The 25269-nt window shown below is 38.4% G+C and overlaps 1 long non-coding RNA gene across 2 annotated transcripts in view; it reads right to left on the reverse strand.

Moving 5' to 3' along the window:
* LOC110476507 (uncharacterized) overlaps positions 1-25269 on the reverse strand; it is a 39894-nt gene that overhangs the window by 9106 nt on the left and 5519 nt on the right. Inside the window, exons 2-5 of one of the 2 annotated variants that reach the window (XR_014951229.1) lie at positions 21630-21799; positions 20385-20500; positions 12811-13061; positions 1054-12525 (exon numbers count right to left, since the gene is read on the reverse strand). This is a non-coding gene — a long non-coding RNA (uncharacterized LOC110476507). Of the gene's footprint in view, positions 1-1053; positions 12526-12810; positions 13062-20384; positions 20501-21629; positions 21800-25269 lie in introns of those variants that run through there. The other variant, XR_002466427.4, reaches the window with a different exon arrangement.

A 25269-nucleotide genomic window follows, 5' to 3' on the forward strand; every position in this document is an offset into this window, starting at 1 on the left:
GGCACAGAAAGATATTCAGTGTTAAGGCTGCACAATTTAATCACCTTCTGACAGTAAGAAATTATTCTAAAACTTTGTAAGGTTTGGAAATCTCAGGCTGGCACGATAGCCTGTTTTGGGAATTTATTGTCTTCATTATCTAGACAATCTCTGACTTACACCTGTTCTGAATCAATCCCTTTATCTTCTTTAAGATCACAGTTTTTCAAAACCCATGCATCTACGACATGCATCTACCACAGCTGGATGAAAAAACAAGGATTTTTTGAAGAGTTTAAAGGTGGACAATTAAATTCAGCTCTGGTACACAAGGCCTGATATAGCCCTAGACACGCCTTATTTTACTTTTTTCCCTTCCAGATGTGCTGTTGATAATGTGAGCAATTATTTCAGTTATATGGTCAGTGGCATGATATAGTACTTCAGAAGTAATAATAATTTTTTAATTTGCTTCCTCTTTTCCTTGAGGAAAATAGTGCTTTTTAGAAGTGTTTCTAAACCCACCTTTGGACAGGAAATTAGGACTGGATAAGAACAAAGGTTCTGCGGATTACAAAGGTTCTGTGGATTAAGCTAATTTTGCTTTTTAGCACCTCTTGCTGATTAGTGTTATGAGGGTATTATGGTGAGTGATAAAAGTGGCATATTTATCACATTTTATTCTAACTGGATGAAAGAAGATGAAGGCTCTAAATGCCTTCATAAGTAAATGACATTGTGTTTATTCAGGTTCCTTTTTAGAAATCCTAGTCTATAGAGAAATAGCACATAAGTCCAGCACAAGATGCTATCTTTGAAGGTTATGGAATGAAATGTGAACAATAAGCCTAAACATTGTTCTATGTCACACAGTTTTTAAATTATAACAATTTGGTTTGCATTGAATAAGGAAAGCTTAGAGGTGTCGCGGCGCGGCATGCGCCCCCCCTCGCCGCGATACCCCGAGCGGTGGCGTGCTGGGCGGCGAGAGGGAAGAGAACGGGCAGCCGCTCCCCCCGGGGTGCTCTGCTGTCCCAGTCGGTGGCGCGGGAACAGAGGGAGGCGACACGGGACTTGGGGGTGAACAAGATGGATTTATTCAGTGAGCCCCAAGACCTTATGGAGAGGGTGAACAAAGGTTTTATACAGAACTCAAGAGGAGGGGAGTAGAAACAACAACCACTGAGGGTAGGGCTGGGGAGGAGTTTAAGGCAGGACTAACATAACACAAACCTATCAGGGGAAACAGGGGAGTGGAGTAACACAAAGTAACCAATAGGGTGTTGAGCCTCACTAAATAGACAGGGAATGGTCTGGAAGCAGGGGAGGAGGCTGAGAGGAATGACAGGGAATGTTCTGGGGAAAGGGGCAGGGAAAGGGAGGATTGACAACTTGGAGAGGAGTGGGTTAGGGAAGAGCTTGGGGAGATTGACAGCTGGGGAGAGGAGGAGATTGGGGGGTTGGGGGGTGAACAGACACTGAACAAATATTAAATGAAAGAAAAACACACCACCGCATAGAGGGAGATCAGATTTATGTTCAAATCAAAAAACTGCTGTAATTATAACATTTTTGAAGATCAAAAATGGACCCCACTTCACAAGTGATTAAAATAAGTCATGCTGCCAGTTAGCAAACTGTTTAACTAGAAAATATTTACAAAATATGCTTCCTCAATTTTGTACCTCATAGTAATATGCAATGACAGTGATAAAATTAATGAGACTTAACAATCAAATGTGTAACTCTCATGCAGAATACTTAATACAAAGTCTGTAATTAATGTCTTAAACTCTAGGTATACTTGTCGCATTACGAGTATTAAGTCAAGATGTAAAAGAGGGAAAGGAGAGGAAGTTTATTCCCGACCTCGCAATATAAAGAATTCTAAAAGTGACAGTGGATTGGAGGATGAATCTGCCACTTCTTCAACCACACTGGTCAAACCAACAGTCCACCAATTCCCTCCTCCCACAAAGAAGAATGCAAAACAATCATTTATTTACATGAAGAGTGCATGATAAACCCCAGTAGAAATATGTAAACATCAGAAGGCATAGAAACTTTTAGAAGAACTTTAAAATTTTTAAAAGAACAGGGCAACTTATATTCTTATTAGATTGCTATATCCTAACAATCCAATAAATTTAGACATATTTCCTGCATCTACCGTGACTGTTACTGGCTGTCATAAGTGTTATATGACTACTCATCAATGACTAAATGAATGTCACAGTGTCTTTACACCCTTTTTTTACTAAGTCTGGAATCTAGTTCATATTTGCCTATTTCCTAACGAAAGTAGCAGAAATTGATCTGTCTGCATTAGTAATGGCTTTTGGGATGGTGAGAATTTAGCAAAATACTATATTCTTTAGCAATTATATTCAGTGAGTTGCAGCATTTTAACGGTGTAAAAATTCAGAAGCCTAGCCTGTGCTGGAATACTGTGTTGCAAGGGAGAAATGACAAACCTGCGTGTGATGACAGGGAGGTGACACCAAGCCACTACCTCCACATTGCTGTGGACAGCTGGAGTTCACGGGACAAGCTCATGCTGACTGCTTTTCTGTGCCCCAGAGGGAGCAGACACATGATGGTGAAGCTGAGAGAGGTGTAAAACTTGGTGCATGGTTGCAGATCTCAGATAGAGTTATTGGAAAGTTGTTGTGGCAGCATCAGAGAATGATGGTCTTGCCTGCAAAGGTTTGTGATGCTATGAATGTAGTGGAAAGCTGTGGAGCATTCAGTAGTACCCCATGCAGTGCTATTTTCTATAGTTAATCTGTGTGTCTTTCTCTTCTCCCATGCAAAAGCAGAAAAAATTCAGATGCCATGCTGACTAACATCTTTTCAGTCTTTTGGGAAAAATACGTGCTTTTAAAGCCTGTGATTTTTTTCTTTCTCTCCTTTTAATTCTTAGTCTTACTTTGGACCCTTAATTTACAATCCTGTGGGTTTATAAGCAGAACACAGCATATCTTCACTTCACTTATATTTTGTCCCTAGTTTGTCATGGAAAAAAATCCAACAGGAAAAATAAAAAGAAAGAAAATTCACCTAGATTTCAAGCATTCCAGTATTAAAATGTGCTTGTCCAATTCAGAACCCTTTTTCCTTTTTTGGTTAAATGTAATAAAAATGTATTTGCTCTTGTATGCAGCTACATATCACCATTATTATTCTTGCTCTCTTAAAACTCTCACTTTTTTTTTCTTTTAACTGTACTCTACCATTACTTGTTATGAGCATTTTGCAATAGTTATATTATTTAGGGAATGGTGACAACATTGTGTAAATTTGTTATAACAACTGCTGAAAATAGCCCATCCACCACTGTTTGCAAATAATCCCTGTTAAAGTATCTTTTTTCATCCTTTCTGTGTTCATTCTTCTGGAAACTCCTACAGCTATAGCTCTCCTGAAGGCAAGAATCTGCTACTTGTAGTGAAGAGGTAGCAGTTATTTTCTGAGCAGTTGTTCCCATAAGAGGCCAACTCACCAATGCTATTGTTTGTTAGTCACTTAAATATTTAGCTCTTCCAGATCAGACTCACATAAATACAAAATAGGCACTCCCTGCAAGCTGAGCTCAGCTTTTCAAGAGTAAACAAACATTTCATTAAAATGGTCTCACTAAAGACAGGCAAAGAGATCTGAACTGAGCTGTCACCTTGTATTAGTCACACTCATAAATTCTGCCATGTTACAGTGCTCACTTGCAGTATCCCAGAGAGCTTGGAAGAAGCGATTCCTTCTCTTTGTTTTGGAGTTTTGTCTGGGGGGAGGTTATCATCTTTCTTGCAATGTCCAGTATGTTTGCATCAGGAATGCTGCACCTGCTTTGTGAATATGTATTCAAATCCTGATCCTGACAGTAATAATTTCCATTAGGCTACTGCAAATATGTATTTCTCTTAGGAAGACTGATTTTTCTGCATCAGGTCTGAGACACGGGACTTCTGCTGTTGATGGTTTTTTGGGTTTTTTGATTCTTTTTCCTTCAATAGCAGTGACAGTGAATTCAGTCCTCACATTCCCTTAGACATTCTGACAACTGATATCACTATGGCACAGCTAGAAGAGGTTTATTACTTTGAGTAGGGTTTATTTAATTCAGCTTCACAGCCTAAGGGAGTGGGGAAAAAGATTAAATTCGTGATTTAGTCCTTTTAGTATTAAAAATAAATCATTAAGAGTAATATGGAGAGAGGACAGAAAAGCAATATTTGGAAATACATGTAATGGGGACATAGTTATTAAATGTAATGAGTCATGGAATTGGGATTGGTAAAAAATTATGAAGCAAAAAAATTAGAGAAAAAATAATAGCTACAGGCCTTGTGATAGATATGATAAGAAATTAATAAAACCTCTATATCCAAGATTTTACTGGAATACTGGCTGGATGTTTTCTTTCAAAGTACAGCATTCCACTGCATTGAGAGAGTCTAGATGAATAATTCTGGAAAATTGTCTTTCTGAAAAAAAATCCACTAGAAATTTTTTATTCAATAAAAATTACTGTGCTTTCCATGCAAATGCTGTATTATTTTTAAAATTAATAAGGGGAAAAAATCTGTTTAAAAAAGAAAAGACATAAAAGTAGGGTAGGATTCAACTGAGTTTTGAGTAGCTTACATCTATATCTATAAGGCCTTTTTATAGAAGATTGTCTAAACAGTGAAAATATGAGAGCTATCTATTGTATTCCAGTATTCCAGATTCAGGTACCACTTCAAACTCAGTACTCCTGACTGATCAGGAATTTTCCTCTCTATCCTGGACAGCAATCAGTTTCTTTCACACAAGCTCAAGTCCCAAACAAGGAAATTCTTTGATACTGTCTTTCACTGCTCGTGGTAAAATTAATTTATTCATGAAAACAAAAAACAGGAAAAACAAATGGAATGGAAATAGTTGAACATAATTATGAAATATGCTAATCTCCACCTTTTACATAATTAAGTTGGCAGACTTATATTCTTCTTTCCCTACAAGGATTTGGTTGAACTGGTGAGCCTTTCATGTCATGATACCACAGACTATCAACTTTCTTTGATGTTTCATTTGGTTTTGGGCACATGGACCATGCAATCTGCTGAGAAAGTGAGTACTGCTTACCTGAAACTCAGAGCAGCTTCCTAGCCCACTAGGAAGTAGAATGTCCTTTCTCTGCAGGGCTGAGGACTGCTTCACAGCTACAGATAAGCCTCTCATGTTTTTGAAGTTGGTGTTTTTTTCTATGAATAGACAACTTGAATAACAAATCAAATAGTTACCTAAATGGGATATGCAGCATCTCCTTGAAAGTTGAATGTGACAGCAAGCGACAACCTCAAATAATAATGGTTGTAAGAAAAAATTACTCCCATGACTGCAAGTTAAGGATGCTGAAAAAAAGAATATAGGACTGACAACACCCCTGCCTACAGATGGGTCCTGGGGTGAAATGGACTGTTCCATCCCACCCCACAAAAGATGTATGGTTCACCCTGCACCTCTATCCCTCCCCTAAAACATCAGTGTCTGTAACCCCATTGGCCATGCCTTGTTCCAGCTGACCTTGAAGCCCCCTGAAAAGGGGGCTCTGAGGGGCTGGACGGCCTCTTGGAACTCCCTCCCCTCTCTTGGAACTCCCCCTCTCCTAGAGCATCCTTTTGTCTCTCCCCTCCCCCACATCTTTAAGCCTTGCCACGTGCTGTGTTTGGCGGCATGAGGCAGGACCTTTCTGCATCCCCAATAAACCTCATTCCCCAAGAGCAGCCTTGAGAGATCTCTTGTCTTCATTCACCCAAACCGTCCTGGAGAGGAAGCAATCTTCTACATCTTTGGTCAGGGATTTGTCAAACAGGTAAAGTGGGATTTAAACCAGATTTGTTAAGGGACTGGGGGCACCTATCCATCCCAATCCTACCAACTGACTGCAAATACCTGTAATGGATGCCTGGAAGGCATTACAGGCACTCCAGCCTGTGAGCTGGTTTCATCTGGGGCCTTCATCTGGTTCAGATGCCCATAAACAAAAGCACATAATATGGGGAGCAAGCAGGACAAATTAGAAACATGCACACCTGTATTGGTGTGATATCATTGGCATCCCAGAGATATGGTGGGATAGCTCCCTTGACTGGGGTATTGGAATGGAAGGTTTTAGGCTTTATGGGAAAGACGGGCTCATGAGACAAAGGTGAGGCATAGCCCCTATGTCAATGACCAGCTGGAGTGTATGGAATTCTGCCTGGAGAAGGATGTAGGGCCAACAAAGAGCTTGTGTGTCAAGATTAAAGGGAGGGCAGGGATGGGGGACACTGTAGTGGGGTGTCTGATATAGGCCACCCAACCATGAGGGCATGGTGTTGATGAAACCCTCTATAGGCACACAGGGGCACTAGTCCTCAACCACCACAATATCTGTTGGAGGGACAACACAGGAAGGCACAACCCCAGAGGGCTCCTTGAATGTGTCAACAACAGCTTCCTTACAGAGTGATAGAGGAGTCAACAAGAAGAGTTGCCATGCTGAATTTTGTACTCACCAGCAGGGAAGAGCTGGTGGAGGTTTTAGTGATCCAAGATGGCCTTGGCTGCAGTGAGCACAAGACAGTGGTGAGGTCCTCACAGCAGTAGGAGGGCATGTAGCAAGCTCACTGCCCCGGACTCAGAAGAGCACATTTTGACCTCTTCATGGACCTACTTGGGATAGAGCTCTGGAGGGCAGAGGGGCACAAAAACGCTGGCTGGTATTTGAGGATCACCTCCTCCAAGATCAGGAGCAATGCATCTGAACAAGGAGGAAATTGGTTAAAAATGTCAGGAGGCCTCCATGGATGAATAAGAAGCTGATGAGCAAACTCCAAGCAAAAACAAAGAAGCTTTCAGAAGGTAGAAATGAGGACAGGTGGCCTGGGAGGAATACAGTGAAATTGTACAGGATACTACGGGATAAGGTTAAGGAAGCCAAAGCCCAGTTGGAATAGAACCTGGCCGAGGATATTGAGGATAAAAGAGAAGGTTTCTATAGGTGTGTTGCAAACAAAAGAAAGTCTAAGGATAATGCAGGCCCTCTGCAGCAGGAAACAGGAGACCTGACTGCCACAGACAGAGAGAAGAGTGAGGTTCCCTATGAGGTTCTATAGCTCAGTCTTCAACAGAAAGTGCTCCAGCCACACTGCTGAAGTTGGGAACAAGCTCAAAATCAGGAACTGAGAGAATGAAGACTCGAAGCCCACTGTGGGAAAGGATCAGGTTTAAGACTGCCTAAAGAACCTCATTATGTATAAGTCCATGGGAGGATCTGATGAGGTTCATCCAAGGGTCCTGAGGGAGCTGTCATAGTTGCTAAGCCATTTTCCATCAATTTTGAAAAATTGTGGCCGGCAGGTGAAGTCATCAATGACTGGAAAAAACAAAATATAACTCCCATTTATAAAAGAGGGAAAGCAGAAGATTCATGACTGGTCAGTCTCACCTTAGTGCCAGGCAAGATTATGGAACAGATTCTCCTGGAAACAATGCTAAGGCATACAAAAATGAAGAGGTGCTTGGTAACAGCCAAGATGGCTTTACAAAGGGGAAATCATGCCTTTTGGTGATTTGGTGATCATCAAATTTGGTGATCTTCTGTGATGGGGATACAGCCCTGGACAGGAGCAGAGAAACTGACATCATCTACCTGGATTTATGCAAAGCATTTGACACTGTTCCACATGACAGTCTTGTCTCCAAATTGGAGAGATGTGGATTTGACTTGGTGGAAAAAGAATTGGCTGGATGGCCACACACAGAGAGTTATGGTCATTGTACACGTGGAGACCAGCAATGAGTGGTGTCCCTCAGGGATCACTGTTGGCAGCAATACTCTTCAAGGTCTTTGTGACCAGCATGGATAGTAGGATTGAGTGCAGTCTCAGCAAATTCATTGACAGCAGCACTCTGCCTAGTGAAGCCACCACACTGGAGGAAGGGATGCCACCCTGAGAGAACATGCTTTGGCTGACACAAACTTCATGATCTTCAAAAAAAGTGAAGTGCAAGGTCCTACTTGCTATGGTTTAGCAATGCTATTTCCAACTTAGTCTTCCCACCAAAGCACTTCAAAATATGAGCCACCCAACCACACACACCTTTCCCTCCCTCCCTACCCTCGCCTCCCTCCCCCCTCCCCCAGAAGGACAGAGAGCAGAACTGGAGACACAAAAGGTAAAGATCACAGTCTGAGATAAGACAGTTTACCAAAACCAGCAATGAGATAAGAAGATCAGCAGTAGCAACAACAGAGTCTACAAGATAGGTGAATGAATGACCCACACACAGGTGATCACCATGGAGAACCTGGTGCTGTCCTGACCACTTGCTTCATCACTGGTCTGACTGGAAAAGAACCTTTCCCCCTTCACCATCTCCTGCACATGAGGTGAGGTAGTATAGAATAACCTCAAGGTCCTGGACATGCCCTCCTGGCTGCACCAAAAGTTAACCCTGTCCTGGATGGCACCAGGACATTTCACCTGAGCTAGGGCAATTCCAGACACATACAGGTTGGGTAGAGAAGTTATTGAGAGTAGTCCTACAGAGACTTGGAAGAGTTGGTGTATGAAAAACTCAATACTAGCTGGAAGTGTTCACTTGCAGCCTGGAAAGCCATCCTGGGCTGCATCAAAAGGAGAGTAGCCAGCAGGTTGAAGGAAGTGATTCTGCCCATTACTCTGCTCTTTTGAGATCCTAACTGGAGTGCTGCACACAGTTCTGCTGTCCCCAAAGTAAAGACATGGAACTGTTGGAGCAAGTCCAGAGGAGGCCATAACATTGGTAAGAGAACGGGAACATGTGCCCCATGAAGACAGGCTGAGAAAGTTGGGGCAGTGCAGCCTGGAGAAGAGTAGTTTACATGGAGACCACAGAGCAACCATCCAGTATCTGAGTGGAGACTACAGGGAAGCTGGGGAAGGATTTTTCATCAGGAACTGTAGTGATAGTAAAAGAAGCAACGGGTACAAATGGAAAGAGACAAAATCTTGGCTAGGCATTTGTGGGAGACCGAAATATTTGCAGTTAAGTACTCAAACTATAATCTATTTGCAAAATGGCAGGGCACTTTGCTAAGGGCAGCTTTGCATTTCCCAGCAAAAGAAGAGGAAGGATGAGTGTGTGGATTGGGTGTGTGGTGTTCTTATCTGCATAAGAACAGCCCAGGTACAGAGGGAGTGAGCACCCACCACCAGAGAATGACAAACCAACATTTATTCAGAAAGGAACTGTTTGTTGAAGCAAATAAAGGAAAAGGCTGGTAAGAAACAGATCCTGTGGAGATGGGATAATGCGTTTTATCAGGCCAATTTCCTCCCTTGCACAATTGTCTTAGGTGTAAACCTTTCTCTTGAAGGAGGTATTGGGACAGTCACATAGGCCTGAAGGTATTTCCTCTGATACGCATAAGTGGCTTAACCACGCTGATGAGAGAAACAGAGCTCATGTCTTAAAAGGGACCATAAACCATCCAAGACCATCCTGACTGACTTCTAGGGCCTTCCCACTGCAGGACTGTGCACAACCCAGTGTTGGAATAGACAGTGTAAAACTACTCCCACAGGGGAGGTGCCTGAGTGCTCTCACCTGAACCTGAATTTATATTAACCTGTTGAAGTCTACTTTACAGAGGCTTCCCCCACACCCACAGATCAAGACTGCAACTATCACTTTGATCAGAAGACACCTAAATTGCAACAATCAAGTCACTTGCTGGATCCACGAGGTGGTGATATCTTCCCTTTCCACTACAATGGAGGCATCCAGATTGTGGTTGTGCACTGGAACAGGCTCCCCAGGAAAGTGGTCACAGATCAAGCCTGACAGAGTTCAAGAAATGTTGTAATACTCTCGGGCACATGGTCTGACTTTCTGGGATGACTCTGTGCAGGGCTAGGAGTTGGACTCAATGATCCTTGTGGGTCCCTTCCAACTCAGAGCGATTATACATATGTATATACATATACATATACATATACATATACATATACATATACATATACATGTACATGTACATGCTGGTTATTCAGTGTCACTTCACTCAAATCTTCCCCAAGTGACTGATTGACCAGAACCTCAGGTGACCTGTATTCAGGGGTGAATAGTAAAAATAATAGGAAGAAATTCTTTATTTTGAGGGTGGTTAGACACTGGAATAGACTTCCCAGGCAGCCTGGGGATGCCCCAACCTTGGCAGTGTTCAAGTTGGATAAGGCCTTAAGCAAGCCTGCTTTAGTAGGCGGTGACTGTGCTCATAGGGTGAGTTGGGACTAGATGGCCTTTAATGTTCCTTCCTACCCTTAATATTCTATGATTGTATGAATCAGAATAAAGTAATAGATTAAATAATGCATGAATGATGGCATATTGTGATATATATGCTTCATTCAGCTCTCTTCTTTTTTTTTTTCCTCATTTTTGGCCTTCAGTAAATCTGTGGTTGGCTATAAAGGAATGAAGGTATGGGACAGGACCTGTTTTTATGAACAAATGCTGCTTGCAAATTAGAGGGTCAACAGAACAAATGCTTTAATCTTTTGCTCCTTTCATCTGTAACTTTCTCACTATGTGTTAGGAGAACATTCATCTTTGAATAAATGATCATTGGAAAAGGCAAACTAATCAGATGTTTTAAAGCTGGTGTTATATATTTCTTCAGTGCACTGTGAACTAATAATGTCACTAATAGTAGTGAAAAAACAACTGCAGCAGAAGAAAGACAACATTTTGAGTGTTAGAAGTTTATAGAAGGAGCTTTTCTTTTCAAAAAAGAAATTGGTCCTTTTATGGAGTAAAATTCAGTCTACAAAATATGATTTTGATGCTGTTTGACTCTTTGGTGTTACCAAAGTCATAGCATGTGCTTATGTAACTTCAGTGTACCAGAGGAAGAGTTTAGAAAGGTAATTATTGGATTGTGTGAATTACTTCAGACCAAATTACTTTATTTGCTACAGTAACAAATGAGAAACCTCAGGGACTACCATTCTTCAATGTATATAGTTTTCATTTTAGCTGCACACATTTTAGAATGACTGGCCTTCTTTATCTTAGCTGGCACTTGGAATGTGTGTGTTTTCCCAACCACAATAATTTTTTAAAATCTACTGCTAGTATCAATCTCACTTGACAGATAGTATTCCAAAGTGATGATGATTAAAGTTGGTAGATGAATAAGCAAAGCAGAGTATGAGGCCTGGTCTACAGGGCAAATAGGCCATAAATGAGAAAATACTTTTGACACATAAATTACATTTATAAAAGTCACACCTTACAAACCAGATCATCTCACCACAAGATTCGGTCTCTAGGTCTCAGAGAAGTGCTTGCAACTTTGTCATGCAAAATTAATGGGAGACAGGGACATGCACCAAAACAAGAAAAGAACCTTTAGGCTTACTAAAATCCTGTTCTCTGTTATATAACAGGTGTCTTCAAAAAGGAAGAGAAAAGCAAAACACTACTTGAAACATTTTCTAGTTTAATTTCACAATCAACTGACAGCTTTTTACCAAATTTGGCGCAATAATTAAAGTGTTTAGTCCCTGAAAGTACATGCTGATAACATGATTCTTTAATTAAGGCATTATGAAATCAACTCTCTAATATTATATAATATAATATAATTACTGGAGCATTAACTCAGATGCCTTATTCAAGTCTGTAGAACAGTTTCAATGGATCCATATTCCATAAAATGGACTAAGAGCTGAGAAAAATCCACCACTTGGGCAAAAATATTTTATGCTGAATCACTAGGTAAAGACCTTAATTGCTATTTTTTAAAACAGAACAGTTGCACACATTGAAGTTAGATACTGTGGTGTTGAAAATGGTCCATGGAATATAATAAAAAGACTTCTAAAATTCAAAATATTAGAAATTCCCAAAACCCAGAGGACTTCCCCCTCCCCACTGCCTCAAGCACCCAGCCATCAGTGCCTCTTAGCAACCCAACAGGAAAAAATCCACAAGTAACAAGGAAAGAATAGGAAAGGAAAAAACCCAAACCCCAACAAAGTTTTTCTCTGGCTCACAGACCTCCTTGGCTAATTGCATGCGCCACTTGGGTCAGTATTTTTAAGCACATAAAGATGCCTGCATTTTCTACGAGGAAGAAATGTACTTAACTCAAGCTCCTGGTTTATATTTCTGGATAGTAAGTTGGGTTGGTTTTTTTCTTATAATGCCTCATCCAGTGTTTCTAGGTTTCTTAGTTTTTTGACATCTACCCCATTCTCTTCTGTTCTGTTTTCTTAGCTATTTCTTTTACATTTAGCACTCAAAAAAGAAAGTCAAAGGATATTTTGATCAGTGGAAATCCTGAGTTTAGTGGTTTTATTAATTTTGTAGTGTTGGATTGTGTAAACAGGTGTTACTTTCATTTGTTGTGCCTTTGGCATAGCTTTTTTCTCCTCAGCAGTGCTCCTCAGACAGGCATGCTGGCAATCTGACGGCATCATGTCACTTCAGTGAGGGAGCAGGATGTGCCCAGAAGCTCACCATGCACCACATCTACTACAGAAGGCAAAAAGGTCATTATTGTATTGATTTTTATAAAGTGAAATGCATGAAACAGGATCCTCAGAATTATTTTTTGTACCAGTAAGTGCTATAATTTTAAAATTAATTTGATTTGAAGATTTTTGTCTCAATTAGGAATTATACTTTTAAATAAGAAAGTCAGCTGCCTGCTCTTTGACAGAGAAGACCTCCATAAAGTTTTTAATATGACGCTAGATCCTAAAATCGGTGTGGATTAGCATAGGTCTCCTTAATTAAAAATGGATATCAATGGAATACCTTTCCTGAAGGTAGCAGCTGTGAAGTGTAGCAAAGAGTGATCAAGCCACATCCCAGGAGAGGCAGGTTTTGGAGATTTTATTTACTAAACTCTTGCAAATATTTCCTTAGCCAGGTGATAACTTCCACTTCAGAAAGATTCATAACTTCTCCAAGATGAGTTTCTCCACGATGGCACATGTTAACCCTTGGGAGTAAAGAGCTCAATCCATAAAATTCTGACTTTTTCCAACTCTGAGGCTTCTCTGTATCTGAAAGAAATAAAAGATTGGCCCTTTATAAAATTTATTCTAAGACAACTGAAGAATACAAAATCCCCAAACACTTGGCTAATAAGAGACAAGGTAATAATTTTGAGGCCTTTTTCACTCATTTTTTGTCAGAATTAAAATGCCTTGTTACTCACAGTCTCAGTGCAGGGCAAAACTGGAGAAAAAGTCATTTGATGGTTTTCAGCTATATATTTCTCTCCCAAGTGAAATTTATCTTTTCTTCTGATAAACTTGTGAATTTCTTAAAAATTGTCATGTCTTTCCTACACCTGTGAATACTGAAGCCATTTAAGAGAGATGCTTCAAGCTAAACTGAAAGGTAGTGGCAAAGAAAAGGTAGTAATTCAAAGCTTTGTGGTTTTTAGATCCTTCCTAATTCACTAGATTATGAGACTATGACACCTTCCAGATTTCTTCATCTGTTTTGGCATCAGGAATTAAATTGTAAAATTTTTCACGTGTGATCTAAATTAAAACAATGCCACACAGCTTTAAAGATGCACTCACAATGAACAATGACCTTTTACAGATTATTTAAGGTGCTTACCCATTTTTGGTATTTGCTTTTTTTCACATATTTTTTTTTCTCCTTCTCACTGACATCCCAGCCTAAAGCAAGTATTCTTTAGCTAAATCTGGGACAAAATGTGGGCAATAATCTTATGTCTTTGAGAGGACAACAATAATCTATTCACCACAAAAATAATTCCCTCTAAAGGGTACAAACACCAGGGTTGAAATAAATTCTGGTACTCGATGGCAACAAAGCTACCTTATTTTTTTAGAAGGGAAGGAAATTTTGTATTATTTTTATTGATACCTCTAACTTTATTAACAAGACCAAAATTTTAAATTTCTCTTTTATATTGCACTTCAAGACATTTTCCCAACACTTTTTCTACAGTTTAGCATATGGGAAGCTATAAGGAGCTTTCTACACTACCCTTGTGAAGTCACATATAAATAATCTGACCCATCTCTAATGTGTAGCTGGCAACATCACTCTGCATAACTTCATCTCTGTCTATTTTTCCATAATGCCAGTGTCATATGCACTAACTGAAAAAATATGAAACATGATTTAGGGTGTTGTCCTGGTTCAGGGCAAATTTGGGAGGGAACTCCCAAAGGGGTTCTTCTAGAAGACAGATTCAATCAGCCCCTCCCCCAGCTGGTTTGGAAAAATACCTCCTTAGAGAAAAGTGAAAAAGACCTGTTTATTAAAGAAGGAAGCCTAAACAATATTAAACAATAATACTTCTTGCTGGTCCAAAAGAGAAACAAACTCAGAAAAATCCCCCCTCCCTGGGCTGCAGCTTGGCTCACTCAGTCTCCAATCAGTCCCTCCTGTGCTGGAAATGCCACGGCCCAGGCACAGCCCAGTGGGCCACAGGTGAGAGCTGCTGCTGCTCTTCTGGGTCCAGAGCAGGCTTGAACAGATCCAAAGAAAAGGAGAAAAAACAGCCCAAGCATTTTTTTTGCCTCTGCTAGCTAAAACTAACTAGTAAAGCAAAGGAGAGCTCTGTCTCGCTGTCTGTCTGTCCTCAGAGAGCACAGTCCAGGAGCAGGAATGTGGAGGAGCGAGTGCAGTTTCTGAAAACAAACTGTGCACTTCTTCTCTTCCCCTCTTTGCTCTCGGAACCAGTCTTAAAGGTGCAAAACTTATTATTCAACATAAACAGAACAGATGATTGGGGATAAAAGCGTCATACAGCCAACCCAGGATGGTGTCCTCTTAGAGTAGACTGTATTCTCTCTTTCTTCTTTAGTTCAACAGCTAAATGGAATAAAAGAGTTCAGATTTATTGCTTCCTAGTGATTTTCACTTTCCCCCCTCCCCCCTCACCAAATATAACTGCAAAAATCCTTAAAATGAAACAAAAACCTAGGAAGTTTTTAATTCAACTATTTAATTTCTAGTATGTGGGATGGACAGCAAGCATTTAGTAGTTATGCCATCCTAAGCAAGAACCTTCAGTTGCTGTTCCACCAGACTGTTTGTGTGCCACCAGAGTGGATCAGGGAGCCAATATGGCTGGAAAATAACCCTTTAAATCATCACTCCACATAATTCTGTTTTCCTGAGAACTGAGGGGATTCAGAATTTTCAGAACTTTCAGGATGGTGTTCTAGCATATGAAGTTCCACAGCCTGTGCTGATTTTAGTCCCAGCAGGGCAATAAAATTCCAAACAAGCCACTCCCTTTCCCAGTCCCTTTCAGTAAGGAAGGGACAATAAATGAAAAATTATGAGTTGAAATAAAAAATTACTAGTACACAGTACTAGTACTAAAACCACAGTAATAGCAGCAGTTTTAATTACAAGAGTACAAAAAAGAGAAGGTGATTTACCCACAAAAGGGTATTCACCACTGTGAATAAAGAAAAAAAAAATCTTCTCAAAGATGGTTCTCACGACACCAAATCTCTGTGGGTCTGTGTGTGTGTCTGAAACACTTCTGCCAGGATGCTGTCCCTGGAGGCTCAGACGTGCCTCAGAGCTGTCCATTTCAGCACCATCCTGCTCCAGAGGAAAGACTGGCAGCAGGAAGGAACAGCAGGTGGACAGCAGAAGGAACCAAGTTCACCAGGGTTTTAAGTCAATAGTCCACTCCGCTCCAGCAAATCTGGTCAGAAAATCTTCTGGTTTCTGGTGCCCAGCTTATCCTGCTGAATGCAGTGAAGATGTTGGTGGTACAGAATGAACACCGTGATCACACCCACACAGCACTAAAAACCTCCACCCCTGTCCCTGCAACCAGGCCACCACTACATTCAGTTTCCTCTGGTAGAAAAATACTGGATTTGTGCACCATAAACTGGATCTGGAACAACTAAGAGAGTCTAAAACTATATGTGAGCACCTATTATATGTTAAATATGCATTGGCCAAGTTTTCTGAGGCACCTGGCAAAGCAAGAGAGAAAGAGTAACTCTTAAGATTCCTTATTGGAGAAAAAAAAAAAAGAAATTTTGTATTATTAATTATTCTTGTGTCAGCTAAGAGCAGTTCATGTTTTTATATACCCAGCCTAGAACATTGATTACAATGGATTAAGGTTCTGTGAAGCACATTGGTCTGTGAATAAATAATCTTCACTGCTTGTATATCCTCCTTCTGGAAGTGAAAAAAAATATTTTTCTGCCACCTCGATTTAGATGGATAACAGCTTTTGAGCTTTTATCCTTTGTAGTAGGAGGATTCTTCAAACTTCCATTGCATTTACCAGCATAGCAAAAACTGAAACTGAAATTTTACTGAAAAAATCACATAAATATGATAAATGCTGTCTGTATGGTGTTTTAACAAAACCATTCCCCAAATAATTTTTCTAGATCTTTTAATTCAGACAGTTCAGATGCTAAAAATATCCTTTCAAAAAGATATATAAAAATGGCTAATTAAAAAGAACTTCTGAATTTATTTGAAATCCAACCTTGAGATCCATTGTCAGTCAGTTTTGGCTTTTGTTGTTTTTTTGTTTTGTTTTTTTTTCCAAGAATGCCAAGTCAGGTGATAAAGGAACAAGACTTTATGGCTTTATTTCAAATAAAAATGGATGAATGAATATATATTACATCATAAGTCACAAAAACTCTTGTGTTCCAGTCAGATTTTGCCATCATGTCCACATTAATGTCAAGTTATTTAATCACTTTGACTTTTAGTGCTTTTACAAAAAGCAATTTTTTGTTCCATAACAAGACTCATTTCTCATTTCACAGGGGTGAACTGTGGGAGAGCACTTAGTTGCAGAGTACACAACTGAAAAAGATCTGTGCATAGGGCTTACAGCTCCTGGCTCCCAGACACACTCTGTGTTGATTAATGCACAAGGAGCATGGCAGCCTTTCCTTGCAGCACAACTTTAGGAGGAGCGTGGCCTGGTGACAGGACAGGGAGACAGTAGAGATGCTTATTGTATAAAAATTTGAGACTGGCCACTGATAAAGAGCAGCGAACCATGTTTGCTTTAAGGTCATGAAGTAGGTGAAACTGGAGATGGAACAAAACTAACTATACCTCCAACACCTCCAAGGAGAAACACGAAGCAAACATTTAAGCCAAGATGCTTACAATTTACCCATTATTGGTTGCCACATTTTATAATATAAATTTAATAGTGTCAACCAGTTTGGTAAACCAGCAAAATACTTTATCTCACTGAATCAAGAATGAAAGCTCCTTGTTTTTTTTTCCCTCTTTGAAGTACATCATATATGTTCCATTTTAAAACAGAGTTCACATACAAGAAAATACCTCCTATCTTTTCGGGAACTTCAATATTTTCATTAAAATGTTGGTTTGAAAAATATCTTTAGTGTTGTCCCACTAAACCCAGGAAAATGAAAATGATCTTCACTGAACAGTGTTTTCCACTGGGGACTCCACCAGCATTCAGTTGTCTCATTTAATTATCACTTTCCTGATTCAACCATTATTCATGAGCTTCCTTGTGTTCTTAAAAAGCTCTGAACTGTGCTTGCCAATGTTATGGCACATTATGAAGCACAGTTATGCAGCAAGAAGGAGGGGGTGATAATGCATTGGTCTATACTGCTGGCATATTTTCTGTTTGATCTCAGCTGCCAGTGGAATGCAGAGCTCTTTATTCAAAATCTACTGCTGCCTCTTAAGCATTGTGCTTAGTACAATCCTTTGCATTGCTTCAGTAAAATAGAGAAATACTGAAACTGTATGAATTGTTTGCATGGAGTTTACACTAGTTTCCATTTGACTGCATTTCTCTTTTTTAATAGTGGTGAAAGAAAAGTTCCTAACAGATGCAGGGAAAATACTCTTGGGTAGATTGGAGATGAATTTTAATTGCCATCAGTTTTACCCATATTGAAGCTGGAGTATACATAATTTCAGATCTTTGTGCTTTCTCTGCCTTATTTTAATGTTTAAATTTTTAGCTGAATTTACTAGAGTAGGATTTACTAATGCTGCCAATTTACCAGTTTAGGATTTTTGCTGAAAATCCACAGTCCGAGGTAGACTAAAGATAAAGACTGAAAGTCTAAACTAAAATCAGCTGCTCTTCCAAATATGCCTCAAATCATGCTACAGCTTATTTAAAGGAGGGCAGAGCGACTGAAATGATGAAATTTCTGTTCTAAGCCACTGAATTTACTTTCTAATAGTAATCTTGAGGAAATGAGTCATTAATGAAGTTAACAGCCAGTTTGCTAGAGTGTTATATATCCTTGGCTTCACCTTAGAATATTATGTAAAACCCCATAATTTTTTAATACAGATGAATTTTTAAATTTTTAAAATTTTGCCTAAATAATAAATTGGCACATATCTACATTTCAGAATACAGTTAAGGTGGAATATTTATTTACTGAGAGTACTGCTATCACTTCTTATTTTCAGATATAGAAAGCAAAAGCCAGAATAAAATCTCAGCATGTTTCTTAGCAATCTTGCATCAAGTATATATGAGAATAAAAGCTGATGGTCCTAAATTCATGCTAGGGTAAAAGGAAATACCTACTAACACTTTTTACACAGCCTGGCTGAAACATTTATTATTCCAAATTCATCTCTATAGAATGCAGTTCCAATAAATTCAGCACAGTTGCTACACTTGTTATGAATTCACTTGCTATGAATTCACTTGCTGTGAATTGGAAGAACTGCTGTAACCAGGATGTGCCAACAGAGCCAGAGCTGGGGCTGCTGCACCACCTTTGTCCCAAAGACTTCTGGCCTCACGGAAAAGCCATTTGCACAAAACTTGTGTTTCACTGAGTGAGGACTTCAGGAATAACTTCCATGCCACAGACCATTTCCAGCTCTGTAACATGTTTTGTAGAGAAAGATACACAGCAAGTCACACTAAGAAAGACGGGAATGGAAAGATTAGGTTTTAAACATAAAGCCCCAGTAAGTTCACACTGTGTGAGTTGTCTTTGGAGATTTTATCTTAGATTTCTAATAAGATAAGTAAAAACTTTGCTACTGGTGCTTTAGAAAAGGACAAAGTAAATTATTCACTGCTGATAAATTTCAAATTAGTCTTACTTTGTCTGAAAATTATGCCTTAATTCAAACAAGTCCCTGTGGAAACTGTATGTATTTCATTACAAGTCAGTGTAATGATCCTTTCTTTATGTATACTTCATAAATATGTTTTTCTGCAGATTTTTTCATCATATCTAATGAATGCTGATTCCATTCTTTTGTTCCTAATTTTTGAAAAGAAAAAGTCTTTTGCTTTAGTTTTGCTAGTCAACTAGTCAAATGTGGTTGACTCAGTGATTTTTTTTATTAGTATTCATAATGTTTAATGTAATTTTAGGGTCTGTTTTATATTCAAAAGTTGATCTTTAGGATCAGATTTTCTTCTTTTTATAAAAAAAATAACATAAAGTACAGCAAATCCAGAATTCCTTGGTATATATGTTTTTGTTTTCGGTATTCAATAATTTTTATTTTTTAATGCAGGATATGCAGTTCAATATAACTAGTATATGGCATTGTTTAAATTCTGGTTTGATATGTGAAAGAAATCTTAGCAAGTACACCAAACCCCTATATAATCTGTTCTTTAATTTTCATTTGATTACACTTACAAGGCAATATTAGGTATGGAAGGTGCACACGAATTACAGAAAAATTACACAAGTAACAGCTTCAAAGGCTGAAAGTACCAAGGAAAAGAGAGGTCTATTTCCAAATGTCACACAATTTCTTTCCTCTAGGCATTGTACTTTATTTCACTTATGAAGATTTATGTTTTCACAGCTTTTCTTCCTAAGACACCACATTTTAAACATTAATTCTCAGTTTCACCAATTAATATTTGTTTAGCTGAACCTAAATTTAAAATGCCATCAGAATAAAATATGGGATGACAATTGCGTAAATCCCCAAATGTCACTAAGGTGAGTCTTTAGCTTTGCCAGTTCTTAAATGGCTTGACCATATCACATATGGTTTTCATTTTGTCCTGATACTTCTTTCCTTTCCCTTTCCCTTTCCCTTTCCCTTTCCCTTTCCCTTTCCCTTTCCCTTTCCCTTCCCCTTCCCCTTGCCTTGCCTTGCCTTGCCTTGCCTTGCCTCCCCCTCCCCCTCCCCTTCCCCCTCCCCTTCCCCGATAGCTGGTGGAAACATTTCATCAAAACAGCATACTTTACAGAGTAAAGAACTGGGGAAGTGAAAGGGGGAGGAGAAGTGGTGTAATATAGCTACAGGCATAGAAAAATTGAAGATTCAGAAAAATATAGTTTTCACAGGAAACAAATTTTTATGGTCCTTATTGATAAAGAAATGTATTTCAAACTCTGTACCTGTCTGTAGTCTACATCTTCCACTTACGTATGCTTATCATATAAAGTTCTCCTGTGTAAAAGAACACATACATCATTCCACAGGTTTCAGCAGTCTCCTCAGTATCTGGGATCACCTAAAAATATAGGAAAGAGTCATTGAATAAAATCAAAAATTCTACCTGAAACCAGTTGAAGGTCCCTCTGTTTGTGGTACCTGAGACACTCAGGAAATACAACAGCTGGCTAAGTTGGAGTTCCTAGTCATCAATGGTTCTACATTCAACTGTGTTTTTGGTTGTAGTTCAGTCACAGGAAGTAATTCTGGTAGAACTGGAAGGAATTTCCTAGGTATAAAGACATTATTGACTAGTATTTAAACTGATATTTTTGGCTCGGGTTTAACCCATCAATAGCCATACACTGCATACAAACCAATGTTCCCTTTCAGAACACTGCTGCAGGACTGTTAATGAGAAATAATTTTCTCTGCTATTTCCAGATAGGACTGGACTTTGACTGGTTTTGACCAGCTCATTCCTTCCTAGCCAGGCTGGAGGTCATAGTAAGATGTAGGACAGCTAGAGCTGAACACCACATTGTCTGCTGCCAGCACTTAGGTCCTCCTTTACATAAAATTATGTAGGGAGTTGAAGTGAAATAAAACTGATCCTTGTGCAGGGTAAGTTTATGAGTCGGGCATCAACTAACAGAGATGCAGTTTAACAGGCAAGGCAAAGGCATGAATGAATATCTCTAAAATGCTGTAGAAAGACCTAACAGTTTGAAAAGAGATTTAGTGGAGCAAGAGTGCAATGTCCATGGACAAAACAGTATTTATCAATGCTGACTTCTGATCTTGTTCTGAAACAAAATAGCTAAAGACTGGAACTGAAATCTGGCCCTTGGCTTTCTCTGCACCATATTTGAGAGTGAAAGGTTTGATTTGGTTCCAAATGTGGCATACAATCCAGCTGGCCAGAGGGATGTGCACAGAGGAGTGATTTGATTTGTTTATTTGTCTGGCGTTTGATTCTCTATATTTGGAAAAGTGGTTGCTTCTTTAAAGAAGATGTTTGTCTCAGTAGCATAGTTCATTAACACAAAGAAGTAATGAAAATGGGTTTTTACTTTGAAATTTTGGTATGCATTTTGTTTGGTTGGTTTTGGTTTTGTTGTGGATTTTTTTTTCCATTTGTCTGTTTGCTTGTTTGTTTTGAATGAAATAAAAAGAAACATTAACTTACTATGACTTTGAGAGCTTACCTGGAACAACCTGACATGATTGTAATTTGCATGTTTCTACAGTTGTCATTTGAATATTGTTTTCACCATTCTTTTGACATTTTCTGTAATTTTGAAGAAGTTTAGAAGTGCTTGACATTAATTGCTTTTATTTCTTGTTAGCAGACTCTCTTGTTTTAGTATCTTCCAATCTAAAAGAAACATTGAATATGACAATCTATATACTGTCATAGACATAAAAATGTCCATAATGTATAACAATTACATAACTGATGCTGACAATACACTACTGAAGTTGTCTAACATAACATTTTCCCCAAAAAGATAAAGCTTATAAAAATTATTTTGACATATATAAAGTCTTATAGTACTTCTGCATTCTATTGAGCCTTTAGAAGTATAGGAATTATCATACTTTATCATACAATGATCTAAGAAAATACTTATTCTCTAAAAATTATACACACTGTACTTTTTATTTGCAAATAAATAAAAATTTTAATAGCTTACAGACATTTTTATGAGCTGAAAGAAAAAGCTTTCAGATCTTTTCTCAAATTTAACATTTATCAACCTTCAAAAAAATTACTACTTCTGTAGATTCCAAGCATTTTTAGTCTGGTCAGACTACTGTCATTGCACGGAGTAGAAAGAACTTGTGTAACGTATGCAAGTTCTTCTAAAACCCAAAATATTTATGAGAAGAATCATGCAGCCTCCATCCCCTTCTGTATTCCCTCTCTCTGGTCTTCTTGTGTGCAGTGTTCTGGGCAAAGTTACAAAATCATGTTATACAAAACATGATGTCATAAAGTAAGGCATCAAGGTATCCTACAGTGGTTTTAAGGATATTTCTTAATTTCATTTGTTTTTAATTTCTGTTCCTGTGTCTGTTGGTACTTATCTTCCTCATTATTCTCTACTGTTGTTCTTGTAAATAAGTGACTTTAATACTCATAATGGATAGCAGTGTGAGTCTCTATTGCACAGAAGGTAAATCACCTACTTTGTGTAGCCTAAATGGCTGCATTTATGAATTGGTAGACATTTGGAAAGATTACAGGAGAATAAACATTACATTAATTTCAATTTGTTGTGGTTAACAAGGCAATTATTTTTGTACTTTTCTATTTCCACTTCTAATTCTAATCATTGCTTACAATCCCTAATTTGTGAATATAGGAGTTTTAACCTATCCTTTATTTCTTATTTTTTTTGTATTAAAAATTGTGTCCCTGTTGTTGTTACATGAACATTTTCCAAATGTCTCTATATCCTTCTGCTAATTGAACTTACTATCATGCCTTCATACTGCTTAATCACCTAATACCTCTTTGTACAGTCGTTCCTTGCCCACCTACCAAGAAAGTTAATGCGTTCTGACACATCAGCTGTCTCCCTGCAATGCAGTGGCAAGCTACCACGGGCCTAGGGGATCCAGGATCTTGTTGTCACTGGCATTAACAGCAAAGAGAGACATTTGCTGGTTTTTCATTGTGTCCTTTTAGCAGCAGCAGTCTTGAAGTTGTTAATTTCATCTGAGAGTCTTGCAGTATCGGTAGGTTTGGAGATTTACTTTTCGTTTGCTCACACGACCCACAACAAGTAGTGTTCCTTTTGAAATGCCTCATTTCTTTCATGTGAATGTTTTCTTTCTAGAGAGCACGCATGTCAAGACCAGCCACATTTTACACAGAAAAGTTCTGAGAAAGGGGGAAGTGGTATAATGAAATAGGCAGAAATTATTACAATAAACCATGCATTTATAGTTTTTTAGTGTATAATATACCTTTAATTACATGTTTAATTGTATTATATTTATTCTTGTTCAGTGTAGTTCTAGCCCAGTTAAGTGGTTTTTGTCAGGTGTGTTTGCTCTATTGGATACATTTTGCATGCCAGGTATTATGGAAAATACTGCATAGCAGCCACCTCACAATAGCACAAAGTGTAGAACAGGCTGCTAAACATGCCCATGCAGCAGAATAAACTTCTTGCACAGAGTAAGCTTTCTGCTATCACAGCTTGACTGTTGCCAATACCCAAAATACTTCGTTTAAAACCGGATTGTGTCTTTATGCTACACTGTCCTGGTGGGCATTTATATTCCAGGGATTTAAACTGAAGATACCAGTGGAGAACATTTGCAATTTGTCAGGTGCAAGTGGTCATCCTGGAGAACAGAGATTTAAAGGAATATTAGCTCCTTGGTCTTGCTTATTTTTGTCCAACCAGTGCATTTATCAGCCCATGAGCCAGCTATGGCTGGAGGTTTCAACATCTTTAATAGTTGGAACAGTTTTAATAGTTGAATTATCTAAATATTTTCTACTTTCATGCTGTAGTGACACACAGTAACAATAGCATGGGGTAGTGTATGTGCCAAGAACTCAATTTATACCAGCATTTATTAGCTTCAAATATATCTTATGAGAACTCATCTGTGCACATCTGTTCACAAGTATTAGTGGTTTGGAGTTTTTACATCACTGTATCTAGAAGTTTTCTCTTGGTCTTAGTCATAGTCATATTACAGTAGGCATCAAAAAATAATTTTGGAAATAAGACACAAAATGTTTATTAGCTAATCTATGTCTCTCATACAAATATTTCTATACTCAATGTATCTCACCATAAATGTATAAAATAAAATGAAGATTCAAAAAAAATGCTACTTTCTGTATCAGGTCAGCCAACACAAGAAGATTTTCTTAATATCAGAACTGTAGCTAAATAAGCATTCTGACACAGATTCTAATTCAAAAAAGCACATAACCACATGTTTAATCCTAAGCATTTGCATTACTTTCTCAATAAAGTCTTCTTAAATCTGCCTGACTTACATAATGGATAGAGCTGGGGCCATTTTTTTCCCTCTTGGGATTGGCCTCTGAACTGGATGGAAAAATTAACTGCATAAATTAAAGTGGTGCTAATAGCTTTATAAGAGAAACAGCTCTTTTAAATGAAAGGGGAGCATCAACAGTAATTTCTGCTTTTGGCAATTATTTTTGTTATCTGAGGTAACTATCATGTTTGCTTTGCACTGGACTGTAAATATATCATGCCAAAAATAGGGGTAAGCAATATGTAAGTTCTTTTATTCTCTTTGAAAATATACTTTAAGATTTAAAAAAAATCTGCTTTTTAATAGGTGTATTTTCAAAAACCTGATTCTATTTCATCTGTTTCAAAAACTAGGTAAACAATAGGCACTTTGAATATTCCTGGCCAGATTGTTTTTATTTAAGCATATTTTTATCAACTATCTGAAAATAAATGTACTTTGGGATATCAATCTTAAAGCTAGCTATGCTGAAAACAATTTTATTACTTTGCTTTAAAAATAGGAGGTAATGGACATATACAATTTTCAAAGTATTTGGAGTGTCTACAATGCAAATACGAAGCAGTTATTCCCTATGGTGTTTATATGGATTTGGTGTAGTTATTCTTTACAAACATAGCAGGGGAAAAAAAGAAAAACTGTATATAAATCAGGAAATCAGGAATAGTGTCATTGAGTAGGTGCACATTATGTGATGGGAGAGGTTCTTTATCAAAGGGAGGAAGGAAGGAAGGAAGGAAGGAAGGAAGGAAGGAAGGAAGGAAGGAAGGAAGGAAGGAAGGAAGGAAGGAAGGAAGGAAGGAAGGAAGGAAG

The sequence above is a fragment of the Lonchura striata genome, chromosome Z, assembly GCF_050655825.1.
Source record: "Lonchura striata isolate lonStrDom1 chromosome Z, ASM5065582v1, whole genome shotgun sequence".
Classification (NCBI taxonomy): Eukaryota; Metazoa; Chordata; class Aves; order Passeriformes; family Estrildidae; genus Lonchura; species Lonchura striata.